We start from the raw sequence: 17365 nt of genomic DNA on the forward strand, positions 1-17365 counted from the left end.
GAAGTTATTGTGAAAATCCTCTATTCGCCACACTCCGGCGCCTGTTCGGGTACACTGCGGGAGAACTTAGCATGGCCAATCCACCTGACCAGCACATTTTTCAGATTGTTGGAGGAAACCGGAGCACCCGGAGAAAACCCACGCAGACACGGGGAGAACATGCAAACTCCACACAGACAGTGACCCAAGCTGGGAATCAAACCCGGGTCCCTGATGCTGTGAAGCAGCAGTGCTAACCACTGGCAACCTTGTGCCCTAGCATTGCAGTGTTAATGTAAGCCTATTTGTGACTAATAAATAAACTTAATTGTGTAAAGAGGATGAGAGGGTTAATATCTGAGAATGCATTTTGCTGTATAAAAAAGAGAATTTTAATAGAAACCCTACAGTGCAGAAAGAGGCCATCTGGCCCATCGAGTCTGCACCGACCACAATCCCACCCAGGCCCTACCCCCATATCCCTACAAATTTACACGCTAATCCCTCTAACCTATGCATCGCAAGACACTAAGGGGCAATTTTAGCGTGGCCAATCAACCTAAGCCGCACATCCTTCGGACTGTGGGAGGAAACCGGAGCACCCAGAGAACACCCATGCAGATACGAGGAGAATGTGCAAACTCCACACAGGCAGTGACCCAAGCCGGGAATCGAACCCAGGTCCCTGGAGCTGTGAAGCAGCAGTGCTAACCACTGTGCTACCGTGCTGAAGACATTTTATTTTCTAAAAAGGAGGGTTAATATTTGAGAATGCATTTTATTATCTAAAAAACTGGAAGAATGGTTTAATATTTGAGTATATTTTATTGCATAAAAAGAGGTTTGATGTTTGACAAGGGATTTTTATTGTATAAAAAGCAGAAGGTTAATATTTGAGAGTGCAGGTTCATCATAGAATCTCTACAGTGCAGAAGGATGCCATTCGGCCCATCAAGTCTGCACTGACCACAATCCCACCCAGATCCTATGCCCATAACCCTATGCATTTACCCTACAGACCCCCTGACACTAAGGGGCAATTTAGCATGGCTAATCCACCTAACCCACACATCTTTGGGAGGAGAAACAGGAGCACCCAGAGGAAACCCACACAGACAACATGCAGACTCCACACAGACAGAGACCCAAGCCAGGAATTGAACCCAGGTCCCTGGAGCTGTGAGGCAGCAGTGCTAACCACCGTGCCACCCTTGATATTGTATAAAGTGCAAGAGAAGGTTAATATGTGGAAGTGCATTTTGCTGTGGAAGAGTGGTTTAATATTTGAGAGGGTATTTTATTGTAAAGGTTTAATGTTTGAGGATGGATTTTTATGTATAAGAAGGGGAAGGCAAATATTTGAGAATACATTCTGCTGTATAGAATGAAAGAGAGGATTAATATTTCAAAATGCATTATTATTGTATAAAAAGAAGTATAATATTTGAGAAAGCATTTTTATTGTATGAAAAGTGTTTTAATAATTTACTGATTTGAGGGTGGCAGGGAGGGGATTGAGCAATGTGCATGAAAAGAAAGGTTTAAAGATTTTGAGGGTAGGTTTTGTATAAGAACGTGAAGCCACATAGATGATGGCCAGTAGGCAAGAGAACCATGTCAGCCCCAATGGCCAGGCGGTGTAACAGGTTTATGGTTCCCCCGCCCCAGCTGCACAGTGAGTGCGTGTTTCGCCCGGACGGATTTGGGCGCGGAGCGGCCGGCGCAGCCTCGTTGTGGCGCGGGGCTGGCGGGGGAAGCGCGGCGCCGCCATATTGTCGGCAGTCCGAGTGTTTCCAGCGCCGAGTCCGGCCGGCCGGCGGCTCGGAACTGCAGGGAGGACAGAAGGTTCACACACACAAACACACACTTCTGAAACCAAAAAAAAGAGAGAGAGAAGGAAACAAAACTAACGAGCGGAAAAAAAATTATAAAAAGAAAAGCCCCTCACGTTCTCCTCCCTCCCTCCCCACTTCCCCCACCCTGAAAGCAAACAATTCCTCCCAGAAGAGAGAGAGAGAGAACAAACAAGTCCCCCGCTCTCAGGAATCAGGCCAGGTAAGCGGGCTCTCTATAGCGTTGTAGTTCTGAGATGGTGGGGAGAGGGGGGCATCTATCACCAGGTGGGGGAGGGGAGGGAGCATATACTGCCCCCACAGGGTGGGGGAGTGGAGGGAGCATGTACTGCCCCCACGGGAGGGGAGGGGGCATGTACTGCCCCACAGGGTGGGGGAGTGGAGGGAGCATGTACTGCCCCCACGGGAGGGGAGGGGGCATGTACTGCCCCCACGGGAGGGGAGGGGGCATGTACTGCCCCCACGGGAGGGGAGGGGGCATGTACTGCCCCACAGGGTGGGGGAGGGGGCATGTACTGCCCCCACAGGGTGGGGGAGGGGCATGTACTGCCCCCACAGGGGGAGGGGAGGGGGCATGTACTGCCCCCACAGGGTGGGGGAGGGGAGGGGGCATGTACTGCCCCCACAGGGTAGGGGAGGGGTGGGGGCATGTACTACCCCCACAGGGTGGGAGGGGAAGGGGTATGTACTACCCCCACAGGGTGGGAGGGGAAGGGGTATGTATGGTGGACATAAAGAAAGAGGATGTGTTGGAACTATTGAATGGCATCAAGGTTGGTAAGTCGCCGGGACCGGATGGGATGTACCCCAGGTTACTGTGGGAGGCGAGGGAGGAGATTGCGGAGCCTTTGGCGATGATCTTTGCATCGTCGATGGAGACGGGAGAGGTTCCGGAGGATTGGAGGATTGCAGATGTGGTCCCTATATTCAAGAAAGGGAACAGGGACAGCCCGGGAAATTACCGACCAGTGAGTCTAACCTCAGTGGTTGGTAAGTTGATGGAGAGGATCCTGAGAGACAGGATTTATGATCATCTAGAGAAGTTTAGTATGATCAAAAGTAGTCAGCACGGCTTTGTCAAGGGCAGGTCGTGCCTTACGAGCCTGGTTGAGTTCTTTGAAAATGTGACCAAACACATTGACGAAGGAAGAGCGGTGGATGTGGTCTATATGGACTTCAGCAAGGCGTTCGATAAGGTCCCCCATGCAAGACTTCTTGAGAAAGTGAGAGGGCATGGGATCCAAGGGGCTGTTGCCTTGTGGATCCAGAACTGGCTTGCCTGCAGAAGGCAGAGAGTGGCTGTGGAGGGGTCTTTCTCTGCATGGAGGTCAGTGACCAGTGGAGTGCCCCAGGGATCTGTTCTGGGACCCTTGCTGTTTGTCATTTTCATAAATGACCTGGATGAGGAAGTGGAGGGATGGGTTGGTAAGTTTGCTGACGACACCAAGGTAGGTGGTGTTGTGGATAGTTTGGAGGGATGTCAGAAGTTGCAGTGAGACATAGATAGAATGCAAGACTGGGCGGAGAAGTGGCAGATGGACTTCAACCCGGATAAGTGTGTGGTGATCCATTTTGGCAGATCCAATGGGATGAGGCAGCAGTATAATATGAAGGGTACCATTCTTAGCAGTGTAGAGGATCAGAAGGACCTTGGGGTCCGGGTCCATAGGACTCTTAAATCGGCCTCGCAGGTGGAGGATGCGGTCAAGAAGGCGTACGGCGTACTAGCCTTCATTAATCGAGGGATTGAGTTTAGGAGTCGGGAGATAATGCTGCAGCTTTATAGGACCCTGGTTAGACCCCACTTGGAGTACTGCGCGCAGTTCTGGTCACCTCATTACAGGAAAGATGTTGAAGCCATTGAAAGGGTGCAGAGGAGATTTACAAGGATGTTGCCTGGATTGGGGGGCATGCCTTATGAGGATAGGTTGAGGGAGCTTGGTCTCTTCTCCCTGGAGAGACGAAGGATGAGAGGTGACCTGATAGAGGTTTACAAGATGTTGAGAGGTCTGGATAGGGTAGACTCTCAGAGGCTATTTCCAAGGGCTGAAATGGTTGCTACGAGAGGACACAGGTTTAAGGTGCTGGGGGGTAGGTACAGAGGAGATGTCAGGGGTAAGTTTTTCACTCAGAGGGTGGTGGGTGAGTGGAATCGGCTGACGTCGGTGGTGGTGGAGGCAAACTCGTTGGGGTCTTTTAAGAGACTTCTGGATGAGTACATGGGATTTAATGGGATTGAGGGCTATAGATAGGCCTAGGGGTGGGGATGTGATCGGCGCAACTTGTGGGCCGAAGGGCCTGTTTGTGCTGTGGCTTTCTATGTTCTATGTACTACCCCCACAGGGTGGGGGAGGGGAAGGGGAATGTACTACCCCCACAGGGTGGGGGAGGGGAAGGGGTATGTACTACCCCCACAGGGTGGGGGAGGGGAAGGGGTATGTACTACCCCCACAGGGTGGGGGAGGGGAAGGGGTATGTACTACCCCCACAGGGTGGGGGAGGGGAAGGGGTATGTACTACCCCCACAGGGTGGGGGAGGGGAAGGGGTATGTACTACCCCCACAGGGTGGGGAAGGGGTATGTACTACCCCCACGGGGAGGGGTGGGGGCATGTACTGCCCCCACAGGGGAGGGGTGGGGGCATGTACTGCCCCCACAGGGTGAGGGCATGTACTGCCCTCACAGGGTGGAGGAGAAGGTTCAATATAATCCCTTTTATTGAGGAGGGGGTATTTGTTTTAACCCCTCATGTACCGGGGAGGGGGTGTTTGTGATACCTTCTCCTGAGTACACGAGGGGTTATTTGCGATAACCCCTCACATGTTGGGGAGGGTGTGTTTGTGATAACCCCTCAGGTGCCGGGGACTGGGTGTTCGCGATAACCCCATATGTGCCGGGAGGGGGTGTTTGCGATAACCCCTCACGTGCCAGGGAGGGAGTGTTCGTGATAACCCCTCACGTACCGGGAGGGAGTGTTCGTGATAACCCCTCACGTGCCGGAGAGGGGGTGTTCGCAATACCCCTCGTGCTAGGGAGGGGGTATTTGTGATAACCCCTCACGTACTGGGAGGGAGTGTTCGTGATAACCCCTCACATGCCGGAGAGGGGGTGTTTGCAATAACCCCTCACTTGCCGGGAAGGGGTGTTTGCGATAACCCCTCACGTGTCCGGGGGGGGGGTGTTTGTGAATACCCCTCGTGTTGGGGAGGTGGTGTTTGCGACAACTCATGTACCAGTGAAGGCGGTATTTGTGAAAACCCCTCATATCTTGGGGAGGGGTTATGAGGCATTATTTGTGACAACGACTCTTACTGGGGAGGGGGTATTTGTGATGACCCCTCTTATCCAGGAGGGGATATTTGTGATACTCCTTATGTACCGTGAGGTGCTATTTTCGATATCTCCTCATGTACTGGGAGAGGGGCTAGGGGACAACTCATGTACTAGGCGAGGGGCTATTTGTGACATCTCCCCATGTACCAGTGAAGGGAGCATTTGCAAAAACTCCCCGTGTACTGGGGAGGTGGATAGTTATGTTAATAGCTCATGAACTGGGTGAGGGGATATTTGTCATATCTCCTCCTGGGGAAGGGGGGAATTTGTGGATCACCCTTCATGTACCCAGGGTGAGGTGATTCTCATGGTCCTATGAGATGCAGGAGCATGAAGATCAAGAAGTAATTGTAATAGTCCTACCTCCTGCAGATAAATCTAGGGAGATTACGGTAATATGTCCCCCATAATAGTATTTCTGTTTCCTTGAGGATGAGGTGAGGCAAAGGGGCATTTAATTGCAACGACCTCCCACTCTCCTGATTGGAGAATTTAGTCTTTTCTTGAGGGTGATGTGCTAAGTGTTGTGGGGTAACCATATATTAGCCTTCAAGGTAACCCCAGTTGTCTGACCCTGCCACCAACACCAGCATCTACAATGCATCAATACTTCATAATTCACCTGAGGCTCAAGCTTTTACCTGATTGAACGTTTAGGCTGTCATTTATTGGGAAGGAAAAGTAAGCTATGGTCTTTCATGTTGATGCAAAGTAAAGGAGAAAAAATTAATTGTTTGCATTTTGTGATCTGAAGCTGAGATTTAAGGAAAATATCTATACTCAGAAATTGTATTAATGGTAAAAGTCAAAATGCAATAGTCTGTCAAGGATGAGTTTTTTAAAATGTATTGGTCTGTGATGTGTAAGTTTGTAATGTGGGCAGTCAATGAACTTTAACCTTTCAGGGGTCTAAGGGATTTTTGGAAAAAATAGTGAGGAATCTTTTAGAAGTAGTGGGAATCGGATGGGGCATAAACCCTAGTCACGGAAACCAGGTGCATGATGTATGGATTTGCAAAGGACCGGCACAAATTATTTTTCAATTTTGGAGTTTTCTGTTTATTTTTTATTTTCCCTTTACTTGAGTTTCAAGGTGCTCTCTTTAAAGTAAGCATATCATGTTTATGGCTCCTGTGGTATCTAAAGAAATTTCAATGCAGCTCTCCTCTGGCTAGCCTTGTTGCCTTTACGTTATCCAGGTCAGGCACAGTGATGAGCATGTTTGTTCTTTGTGTCTGCAAGTTGCATAGTTCACATTAATGTTAATACTAATTATTTCACTGTAAAATTTGAGTTCAAATTCACAGCAGCAGATTGTGATGTAGGGAGGAAAGGGGGAGCTGAACTGCTGGTGTCATTGTCACAGCTAACACACTAGAAATGATTGGCATGGGGAGGGGCTGGACACTATATCTTGCTCACAATACATATTGAAGATTGATAAATTGCTTTCTGTTGTATATTGAATTGAAAGATGAATTTCTCAATTTAAAAGATAGAGTTTATCTTCATGCACAGATGAATAGAGGCACTGACGAGTAAATATGAAAATAAATTCTGAAAATGTAAAACGAAAACTCAATGCTGAAAATACACAGCAGGCGCATCAGCATTTAAAAAGAGAAAATACAAGTATCTCTAACCTGAAACATGGGGCGGCACAGTGGTTAGCGCTGCTGCTTCATAACGCCAGGGACCCGGGTTCGATTCCTGGCTTGGGTCACTGTCTGCGTGGGTTTCCTCCGGGTGCTCCCATTTCCCCTCATTCTGAAAGACGTGCTGATTAGGTGCATTGACCCAAACTGGTGCCGGACTGTGGCAACTAGGAGAATTTCACGATAACTTAATTGCAGTGTTAATGTCAGCCTTACTTGTGAATAATAAATCAACTTTCGAACCGTTTTTAAAATTCTGTTGGACTTTGTATTTCTGGCATTTTCTGTTTAATTCTCTGGTAAGCTTGAGCCTTTCCTGAACCGAATTCTGGGCTGGCAGTTAACCCCCAACCTTTGGACAAATTGGTCAGTTGAAGTGACGTAGGGGGTTCATGAGAGTAATCAGTTGGTGTTGTTTTTATGAACTTTGAAAGGTCTTTGATAAAGTACCATGTACTGCTTACATGACTTGTAAGCAGATTTGAAGTTCATGAAATTAAAGAGCAAGATATGAATTTGGGACAAAGAGCAAACTTGACCTGCCACTAGATATTTCAAAGTGCTTTACAGTGAATGAAGTAACTTTTGAATTGTAGTCACTATTGTAAAGTAGGGAATGCAGCAGCCAATTTGCACACAGCAAGCTCCCACAAATGGCAATATGATAATGGCCAGATAATTGGTTTTGTGATGTCGATTGAAGGGTAAATATTGGACAGGATTCCAGCGATAACTCCCCGATCTTCTCCAAAATGGGATTCTTTACATCCACCTGCAAGGACAGATGGTGCCTTAGTTTAACTTCTCAACTGAATGATGGCACTCTGACTGTTCAGCAGCCCCTCTACTGCTCTGGAGTGCCTTGGCTTTTTGTACTGAGCCCTGGAGTGGGACTTGAATCTGGACCCTCCTGACTCATGGGAGTGTGACCAACTGAACCACTGCTGACTTATGGTGAGTGGTTAATTTTCAGACTGGAGAGAAGCATGCACTGATGTCCCAGCATTGGAAATCTGTAGGCTCTCTGTACATTAATAACTTTGCTTTGAGTACAGGGCATAATTTCAAAGTTTGCAGATGACATGAAGCTCTGAAATGTGATAAAGCGGTGAGCGAGGAAGGGCATACTTAAGTGGAACAGCAAAGGTTCACCACATTGGGACAAGAGGGTTGACCTATGACGCAAGGTTGAGTAAATTGGGCTTATACTTCTGGAGTTTAGAAGAATGAGAGGTGATCCCATTGAAAATACAAAATTCTGAAGGGGCTTGACAGCGTAGATGCTGAGAGGATGCTTCTCCTGACTGGGGAATCTAAATATGGACCACAGTCTCAGATAAAGGGATGATCATTTAAGACTGAGATGAGGAGGAATCTTTGGAATTCTCTACTCTAAAGGCTTGTGAGTGCTCCATGTTGAATTATATTTAAGGCTGAGATAGACAGATTTTTGGGGTCTTGGAGAATCAGGGGATGTGGAGAGTGGGAGGGAAAAGTGCAGAAGCTCAGCCGTGATGGTATTTAATAGCCAAACAGGCTCTTATCCTATATCTTACGATCTTAAGATAGTGACAAATTTCAAAAGAGGCTAGCTAGACTGGTGAAATTGATAAATATGTGGCAAGTGAAATTTAAAGTGTGGTCGTAGGGAAATTTTGATAGGAAAATGGAGAGAGGCAGAATAAACTGCATGGTACAATTTTAAATGGGGTGTAGGAAAAGATCTGTGGATGTACGTACACAAGTCTTTGTAAGTAGCAAGGACACTGAGAATCAATGTTTAAAAGGATTCTGGGCTTTGTTACAAAGCAAACTTTTACAGAACACTGGTTAAGCCTCAGTTGGATTGTGATCAATTCTGGGCATTTTAAGAAGGATGTCCGAGCCTTAAGTGATGATGTGGAGGAGAATTATGAGAATTTTACCAAGAATGAAAGACTTCAGTAGAATGAAGCGACTCGAGAAACTGGTTCTCCTTGGAACAGAACAGGTTGGAAGGGATTTGATAGAGATATTCAAAATCGTAGAGTAAATAAGGGGCAGCAGTTTCCAGAGGGGTTGGTAACCTGAGCACACAGAGTCATCATACTTTGCAAAAGAATCGGAGGCAGTACGAGGATTTTAATACAATATATGATCTGGAATGTTTGGAAGCATATTCAAAAGTGAATTGGATAAATACTTGGAAAGTAAAAATTTGCAGGGCTATAGGGAAACAGAAAGGAGATTCAGACTAATTCGGCTGCTCTTTAAAAGAGATTATATTTTCAAAGATGCTGCACTTTGGCTGAATGACAGTCTCCTGTACTGTATCATTCTCTGCATTTGTTAGCTTTCTTTAAACGTTTTAGTTCCAATTTGGGGGTTTAAACTCTGGAGAACTTGTAATTTTTCCATAAGTCTGAGAAGCCAAATCTTAGCAGTGGCTTGCTACCAGTGGACTTGTGGCAAGTCTGTGATTCAATCTGGGTTTGGTAGCAATAGTTTTTCTGGCTAATGTATAGAAATGTTTGTCAGTGCTACTTTCAGTAGGTGGCTTCACAATGTTGACCTCTCTTAATGCCACATCTCTTAAATTATGTTTTTAAAATGTGTTGCAATGATGAGAACCTGCAGTCGAGCCGTAGAGATTTGAATGCACCCTTTGTAGTGTGGTGTTGTATTTTAACAAGCTGGAGAGGATGAAATCCCACAGATTGGTATGCAAAAAGGATAATATAAGTCAGAATTAACTTGATTTATTGATTAGATTTCCAGTGTGGTTGGGAACAAGGGTTAATATTTTGGAATTTCATTTGGGTGGTGCAAGACGTAGGATTTTATCATGCACACTGCAGTGAGGCTGAAGAATGTAGCTTTTGAATAATACAGTTTTTTTTTGGAAGGGAATACATTAATTGGAAATTAAGTGTTATAGCGTTGAAAACATTAATATTTGGACTGATTTATTCAATTTTCTGGGAAAACTTTAAGAATATGTTGCAATTTTGATTTTAAAGCAGCAATTGGGCCTTTAATAATATTGTGGGGTGTTTATGTGGGTGACAGATTTAACCGTTAATCACATTTTAAGTACAATTTAAGATTTCTGTTTTAGGGTGACATTTAGCAACATTTGGTAATTACAGTGGGAATTTTGGGTGACACCCTGAATTGAATTGTTGCAATTTTTGTGACTCCATATGTAATCTATGGATTAACTAATGTGCAAGTGAATTGAGCCATTCAGTGGTCAGAAATGAGGCAGATTTCTACTTTAAATTCATTTACATGTAACTGCTCCATATTTGAATTATCAGCCAGTAATCTTGCATGATTAATAATGCTAATGATTCAATGTTAATGCAATGTGTGTGATTCATCTTGGAAATAAGACACAATCTACCAGCATAAGTACATTGAAAATTGATTATCACTATTTCCATAAACTCAGTCAGTGCAATGACACAACTAAACAAATATTGTGCACCCTTGCATTTGGTTTCTGTTTTATGCAGATGTGTGTTCATCTTTCCATCAGACCTTTTAAAACTGGCTTCGGCTTTCAAGGCTGCAAAGTCTAATTGCTGTAAATCCTTAGTACGGTTTAATGTCACTATTTTTTGGGAAGGAAGTTGCACATAACAGTAGCTTGCAAATATCAGCTCCCAGACAGCAGAGACCAGTATGAAATGGTGGCTAGTCATGTTCATAATTTAATTGTTTTATTTGTTGTGAAAATTAATCTAATACTATTATAAACAGTGTAAATAACAAGTCTGTTAAAGTAAAAGAACAAGGAAAAATTAATTTGCACTTCAAATTAAAAATGTGCTGTATTTATTCAAATGCTGTGAACTATGACTTCTGGAATATGACCACACATAATAGATACAAGACTCCTTTTACAGATGGATGATATAGCTCAGTCAATGTACACTGCCTTGGTTCATGATTGAAAGCTGGTTGTGGCTGAAGTTTCAGACAATCACTGCTAGCTAGAGCATAATAATTTGATGTAAATCTTTTAAGAGCCGAGTGGGAAGGTAAATGATTTTTCCTCCCAAGCCTGAGGGCCTCTGGTCAACAAAAACCAGGGGAGTACCCTAGTAATTTTGAAGATTCTGCTCCTCTGCCACTAATGTTAAGTGCATTTGGGGAGCTCAAACTTCCTTGAATTCTAGGCAAAAATCTTCAGTGTACAGTTGCACTTCCAGTTAGACTTGAGATCCATTCAGTTGCAGGACAGACCATTAGATGTCATTGAAAGAACCTAGAGCACTACCTGCATTACGATAGTGATTACAGTTCAAAGTTACTTTATTGGTTGTTTGGTGTTTTTTGGGACATTCAGAGATCAATAAAAGCCCTATCTAATTCCTAGTTCTTCCACAATATTAGATGTCTGAGAGTATTTCACAGCTAATTGATTACTTTTGAAATGTTGTAATCTGCTATATTGGTCTAGTAGCATCGTATTTATGTTACTGGAAAAGTAATCTAGAGGCACTGATGATCTGGAGACACAAGTTCAAATCTGACCATGACAGCTGGGGCATTTGAATTCAATTAATGAATTAAATCTGGAATTAAAAGCTGGTGTGAGTACTTGTGGCCATAAAACTGCCAGATTGCCGTAAAAACCCATCTGATTGCCCTGAGGGAAGGAAATCTGCCATTATTTTGTTTGGCCTATATGTGACTCCAAGCAATGTGGATGATTTTTTTACCTGCCCTCTGAAATGATCTAACAAGCTAATTAAGGGCCATTAGAGTTGGGTACTAATTAATGCCCTTGTTCACGATACCCACATTCCGAGTATAATTTTGCTAAAAGGAATGTGAAGTCCATCAGGCTGATTGTACACTGTAGTGTCCCATAAACATCACACAAGAAAAATGATCAACTTGCTGTGTCTTTTTGTGGTTTGCGTTGAGAAACAAATGTTATCCAGTACGCTGAGAGAAATTTCCTGCTCTTCAAATTGTCCCATTTTCGTTCAATGTCTCATCCTTAATCATAGCACCTCTGACAACGTAGCACTCCTTTGTGGTTTATGTACTTGAGTTCTGGAGTAATCTTGAACCTTCTGGGCTTAGAGGTGAGAGTGACATTTGTTAGCACGATTACTGCATTTAAATTTAAATATTTACAAAGCAAGCTAAAGCTCCTTAGCAATGAATCTCAGAATACAAATATTTTTTTCCCCCCATCCCTTCAGATACATATGGTATCTTGGAATTTCGGAAACTAAGTCTGAATAGATTTGGTTGTTTCAGCTTCCAAAATATGCTGGTGGTGCTGGTGAATGGAATGTAAATTAGATAGAAGAATAGGATCCCTACAGTACAGAAAGAGGCCATTCAGTCCATTGAGCCTGCATCGACGACAATCCCACCCAGGCCCTATTCCCGTAACCCACATATTTACACTGCTAATCCTCATGACACTAAGGGTCAAGTTAACATGGCCAATCCACCTAACCTTCACATCTTTGTGGGAGGAAACCGGAGCATCCGGAGGAAATCCAGGCAAACACGGGGAGAATGCAAAGTCTACACGGTCACCCAAGGTCGGAATTGAACCCGGGTCCCTGGCGCTGAGGCAGCAGTGCTAGCCACTGTCCCACCCTTAAGATAGTGCTAGCCTTAGTCTCTGAGTCAAATGATCATTGGTGCAAACCCCACTTCTGGAACTTGAACGCATAATCCAGACTGGCAATTCATTGCAGTAAGAAGTTTAACAACACCAGGTTAAAGTGTCAGAGATGTCTGAGATTCTGAGATATGTCATTCAGATGAGATGCTAAACCTGTCTGTTTTCTCAGGTGGATATAAAAACAATTCCATAGCCTTATTGGAAGAAGGGGGGAAATCTCCTGGTGTTGTGGCCGGTATTGATTTGTCCTTCTCCAGCATTGCTTAAATGACGTGATTGGTCATGGAATCTATTGCTGTTTGTAGGACCTTTCTGTATGCAATTCTATATGCAGTTGTGTTTTCCCTGCATTACAACAGTGACTATTTCAAAATTAATTAATTGATTGTAAAACGCTGTGGGGTGTTTTGAGATTGTGAAAGCTGCTATTGAAATGCAAGTCTTTAAAATTAGGTAAAAGAAATTAGTAATAATTGTGACTGTCGTTGTGGCTGCTGATCTTCTGCAGTTGCTGCAGTTTCCTAACGCAAAACCAGGTCTGTGTTCACTAAATTTAAGTTGCCCCTCAAATTGGTGTAAATACGACATTGGTGTTTTAACCCAGAGTCTGTTTACTTTGTAGTTTAACTTTTTCAGGATTTCACGTTTATTGGGAAGCTGTTCAGGGAGATTGAATTTTGTGAACAATCAGTCCTTGAGAAGTAGAGAAGTAATTATGATTGCCAATTTGATATTGTACCATTCTGTAAAGATGGATTTGTGTCAGAGAGTGGCTGGTTTTTGCCTTCTCTTTCCATCTCCCGCCTTTAAAGTGAGGACATCCTTTACCCTGATGAGTAGGTGGGCAAGGTCTGCACTGGTGGTTTTGAACAAACTGATGGCCTGGGCTGCAGGTACTCTTGGCATGGTTGATTTGAGACCTGCTTCCACTCGATCTCCCTGGGTGCCAAGGTCTTGAACTTGGGGATTTGGGAGGGAGAGCACATCAGAGCATAGTTATGTTGGTATTTAAATTTGAATCTCGGTTTTGTAGCAAGTTGAATTTTTAAAGGTTTGCCAGAGTTTCGGGTTTTTGGATCAGCTTCCTCTGCGCTTTAAGATAAAAATCAAGGTATCTCCTTCTGTACTTGTCCACCTGTTGATTTTTCCACGCATTCAATGGAAAAACTGGTGGCTGGGCAAACCGGAAAACCCAGATGGTGGAATACGCTAGCATAGTGCATGGCTCAGTTTTATCACGGTGCTTAATTTCTCTGTCTGCACCATTAAGCAATCATTGTAGTTTTTATAACTGTCCTACTGTTACTGAGATTATACTTGACTAAACCATAATTTTGATTATATATGAGTTCCATTTACCGACAAGTTATTAAGTAAAAATTGGAATGTGGTGGAATATGCAGCACGTTTTAGCATCTGGAAGAATTAGACGAACATATTGGTAGCAGGGGTCCTTCTTCAGGACTGGAACATTAAATTATTTTATTTTTGGATGCTGACAGATGCACTGTTTTTCATAATTTATTACTTTTATTTCAAATGTTCAGTATTTGAAATATTTTCATTTTTTAATGTGTTGTCTTTCTTTAACCCGTGTTCTCTTTCTCCTGCTTATTCTTTGGCACTTGCCATATTTTTTAGGTACAGACATCATGGAATTGGAGAATAATATTTTCAAGATGACTCCCTATGAATAAACAGCCAGTGTTAACTTAAGGTGCTTTGTGGCATCAAGATTAGGTGGAAAGGTTACTTAAATAAAAAAGCTGCCATCTTGACATTTACAGTGGCTGGCCATTCTCTGCATGGTGCCATACCGTTGTGGCAAACAGCGTTACTTGAGACCAGCTGTAGGCTTTTATTTCTGTCTTTTAGGAGTTGATTTTAGGTATTTCAGCTTGGATTTCAATTTCAAGGCATGTGATTAAAAGTGCTATTGTTAAAATCTTTATACTCATATTAACTTCAGTGGTACTTAGCAGTAGCTTGTGAAAATTTGTTTAACTTTATTTGCAAAATATGGTTGTCTTGTGTTTAACAGTGTTGCACAATTCCTATTTTTATATTGCATCAAATGATCTGGCTTGAGTTCAGAGACTTGTGAATCCAGAACAGATTGGGAGATAAATTATGTAATTTTTATGTTGAAACTGATTAAGTGCACCATAATGTGACTGAATTGTAAAAGCTCTGGGCTTCATGGCTATATTAATAACCAAAATCTTAATTTGTATGGAATTGTATAAGATGCTTTGACTATTTATCAAAGCTACATGGCGGAAGCATATCAGAGGACATCACTATATGAAAAGCACATCACACGTAGAACAAGAGCAAAATATGCCGGTAATTTAAAATAAAATCTGAAGGCTGGTAATACTCAGTATTTGTGGAGAGAAACAGTTGTTTCAGGATGGAGGTCTTTCATCAGAACTGGAAAAATTTAAAAATGAAACAGATTTAAGCAGGTTGAAAGGAGGAGGGGTAGAGAGGGGGGGGGGAGGGCGCGGGGGGACAAAAAGGAAGATTTTGATCGGGTGGAAGGCACAAGAGATTAAATGGGTTCATGGGACATTGCAAAAGAGAATTATGATGGACTGAGTAAAGAAATTAAAAGATGCCGACGCGGTGTGAGTGACAGAATCCTGAATAGCCGCTGCTGTCCGGAAGCAAAAATAAACTCAAAGTGAGGGAAAGGAAATAAAATGGGGGCAGAGGTAATGATTGGTGATTGTTGAACTTGGTGTTGAGTCCAGAAAGCTGTTAAGTGCCTAATGGAAAGGTGAGGTATTGTTCTTTGAGCTTCATGGGAACACTGCGGGAGGCTGAAGACAGAGAGGTCAGCGTGAGAGCAAGGTGAGAATTTAACTGACAGGTGGCAGGAAGCTCAGTAATGCTTGCAGACTGAGCAGCAGTGTTCTGCAAAGTGGTCACCCAATCTTGTGTCTGTTCTTTGCTGTGTAAAGCAGTCAGAGTGCATTCTGATCAGCAAGGATGTTATACTAAATTGAAAGAAGTGCAAGTACGAATGCTGCTTCACCCAAGGAATGTTTGAAGCCTTGGACGGTGAGAAGGGATGAGGTAAAAGGCCGAGTGTTACTTCTCTTGCTTTTGCATGAAAAGGTGCCACGGGAAGAAGAGGATTGCTGGGGTGATTGAAGAGTGGACCAGGGTGTCATGGAGAGTGTGGTCGCTTCAGAAGGCTGAAAGGGAGGGGAAGGTGTGTTTTGTGATGGCATTATTGTAGAGTTTAGTGCAGGGTGACCCATTCAATATGGAGGCTGATTAAAGGTGAAGACGAGCGCATCCTGTTGTGGTTGTGCAAGGGAGGGGGGAAAAAGTGAGAGCAGAAGTGGGTAGTGAACTTCACAAGGAGAGTTGCTCACATAATGCAACTCAAAGTTGCACCACCTGTGATTGCCAAATAACAAATCAGCTATTTCTCAACTTGCATCTTGATTTAACGCATTTTAAATCTTGACAAATTTGGACCGGTTTGAACGTTATGGATGTTGTGGCTAGCTTGGGTGGTGCATGTTTTGGACGTTGGCAAATTGGTAGATTGGGCATTGCAATGTGAAGATGTATTCTAGGTGTTAACATTTGAAATTGTACATGACATTTTTATTACTATCCTCATGACATTTTTGTTCCTACCAATAGATTAGTGGAAGCACAAACCACTTTAGAAAATAGAATATACATAATTCTAAATCACACGAATGCCAGTTGTGATCGCATCCTAATTATAGTCTACCTGATCATGAATATTCTAGCATTGAATCGTACTGGTAAAAAGAATTAGCTGCAGAGTATGTCCACTAATATTGGATAAGAAACTCGGTTATAGGATACACTGTATGCGAGCATCTTTGTGCTGCTGACCTCAGTCCAGAGTATTGGTTGAGTGACACCAAACCTGCCATGAAATTTAAGAGGGATTTATGCAGCAGTATAAATTGTTTGAAATTTGGCTTTCTTGCATTTGTCCTATAGAATGCAAGCCAAAGAGCTTCAGCAACATGCCTCTCTTTTTCAGCAGTATTCAAGCGTAAATTAATGTTCCCATTCATTTGCAATAATAAGTTGCTGAGACTTCAGGATTTATCCACCATCGAGACAATGACCCTGAGAGCAGTCACTCCTAAACTTCCCGGCCTACAAAATTGAAACTGAACAACCAAATAGTTACAGGCATAAAACAGGGCTGAGCTGCCTGGTGTTCAGAGTTCATGAGTTGGAGGTGGTCTGTGGGCTGTAGTTTGGGTACCCCTTTAGTACAAGGTCCTCTTAATATGGATGTGCCTCCAGTCTGTTGTACCGTGTTCTTAATTGCAAGTTTTTTGCATTTGGCATTTTTTTCTTTCTACTTTCATGTTCTTCAAGAGAGATTAAACACTTTTGCTTTTGTCAGAAATTTATTATTTTACATTGTTCCAAAATAAAAATTGAGATTGAAAAGCTTTGACAAGATCATAATTTGAATTTAAGCATTTTATTTTATAAATTGGGGGGGGAAGTAATGTATAAATATGCGGTATAGATATAAGCAACTGCTTGTGTTGGGTCAGTGTCTCTATTCAAGATGCTATTGATGTTTCGATTTGAAACCTCAGGCATCTTTATAAAACTGGGACTCTTTCTGGGAGAGTGCTGCTTATATTGTAACCCATGACTTCCAAACATGATCTTTATGCTATATTTCTGCACTGACTGTTGTGAAAGGCTTTCATCTTTATATCCCCTCTTGCTGACTCTGGGCATTAACAAAAAGTTGGATCCTGGACTTTTGAAGGCACAGAGTTTGCCTTCATTATGTTATAATGCACCATTGACTGCTGGAGTTTTCTGTGCCTGTCAGCAATGCATTTTCAATATAAAACTGCTTTATAGGAACCATTGAAATG

At 43.3% G+C, this 17365-nt stretch overlaps 1 protein-coding gene across 4 annotated transcripts in view; it reads left to right on the plus strand.

Annotated features, from left to right (window-relative positions):
- Positions 1-1677: 1677 nt before the first annotated feature.
- Positions 1678-17365, plus strand: part of LOC144508639 (casein kinase II subunit alpha) — a 71858-nt gene continuing 56170 nt past the window's right edge. For 2 of the 4 annotated variants that reach the window (XM_078236858.1, XM_078236860.1), the window contains exon 1: positions 1678-2034. The gene's annotated coding sequence lies outside the window, so the exon portion shown is untranslated. The remainder of the gene's footprint in view (positions 2035-17365) is intronic. The other 2 variants (XM_078236859.1, XM_078236861.1) reach the window with 1 other exon arrangement.

The sequence above is a fragment of the Mustelus asterias genome, chromosome 20 (genome assembly GCF_964213995.1).
Source record: "Mustelus asterias chromosome 20, sMusAst1.hap1.1, whole genome shotgun sequence".
NCBI classification, from domain to species: domain Eukaryota; kingdom Metazoa; phylum Chordata; class Chondrichthyes; order Carcharhiniformes; family Triakidae; genus Mustelus; species Mustelus asterias.